This window comes from Myotis davidii, unplaced genomic scaffold, assembly GCF_000327345.1.
Source record: "Myotis davidii unplaced genomic scaffold, ASM32734v1 scaffold2246, whole genome shotgun sequence".
NCBI classification, from domain to species: Eukaryota; Metazoa; Chordata; class Mammalia; order Chiroptera; family Vespertilionidae; genus Myotis; species Myotis davidii.
Genome location: NW_006297396.1, coordinates 11070 through 12017, shown reverse-complemented (window position 1 = coordinate 12017; position 948 = coordinate 11070). Strand labels below are relative to the sequence as shown.

The 948-nt window shown below is 41.7% G+C and overlaps 1 pseudogene; it reads right to left on the bottom strand.

The window, feature by feature from the left end:
- Positions 1 to 265: 265 nt before the first annotated feature.
- Positions 266 to 692, bottom strand: LOC102766289 (annotated as a pseudogene).
- Positions 693 to 948: the final 256 nt, after the last annotated feature.

The following is a 948-nucleotide window of genomic DNA, read 5'->3' as shown; positions in this document are numbered from 1 at the left end:
GGTGCTAGCTGAGTGGGATGAGGCAGTTCCAGCTCCAGGGAAGGTGTAGTGTAAAGTCTTTGTAAAGCTCTTTAAGCTGTCATCAGCATCAGCAAAGACTGACGGTGTCCTCAGTGACCAAGACTGCATGTGTATGAAGCAGCCATGAGATCTGTGAGGCTCTTTAGTGGTAAAGGCTGCTACTGTCCTCTTGATCTCTCTCTTTTTAAAAAATGTTATATCAGTACAGTGAAACTTAATTTCAAGAGACACTGAATGCCATTAGTTTATATATTATTAGTTTATTATAAACAAAACTCATAAATTGTTTATATGATTGAAGATTTCAGAACTTCAATGGAATGGGCAGCTTTAGGTGCTGCCATTTCAATAGTTCTTCATTTCAGTCTACCAGCTTTGCAAGAATGTCACCATTTCTAAATAACAAACAATCTTTGTCATCTGGAACTACTTTGGTGCCGCCATATTCTGGAAGAAAAAAATGTTATCTTCAACTTTCATGCTAACTGGTTGAATCTCTCCACCCTTTCCTTTGGAGGGCAATCCAACAGCTACTACTGTTGCTTGCAAGACTTTCCTTGAGATTTTTCTGAATGCACAATGCCTACTTTGGTTACAGTTTCCACAACACTTCTTTCAACTAATACTCAGTCCAAGAGGGGAAGAAACTTTCTAAACATCTGTCCTGCCATGACTCCTGCTTCCACAGTTTGTACTCTGCTGTAATGCTGTGGCTGCAAAGTTTTATCTCCCATGGTGGAAATCATGGCTAAGGGAATCCTTTAAGCCACTTACAGTAGCTGTGCCAATGAAATTTGATGTATGGGTGACCATGGAGTGCCCACGGGGTCAGACTGGATTAGTGGCATACATATAGCTACTGGAGTGGCTCTTGGTATGGGGCAGTGTTGGTACTAGTGCCTGTGGTACAGGCACTCACACTGCAGT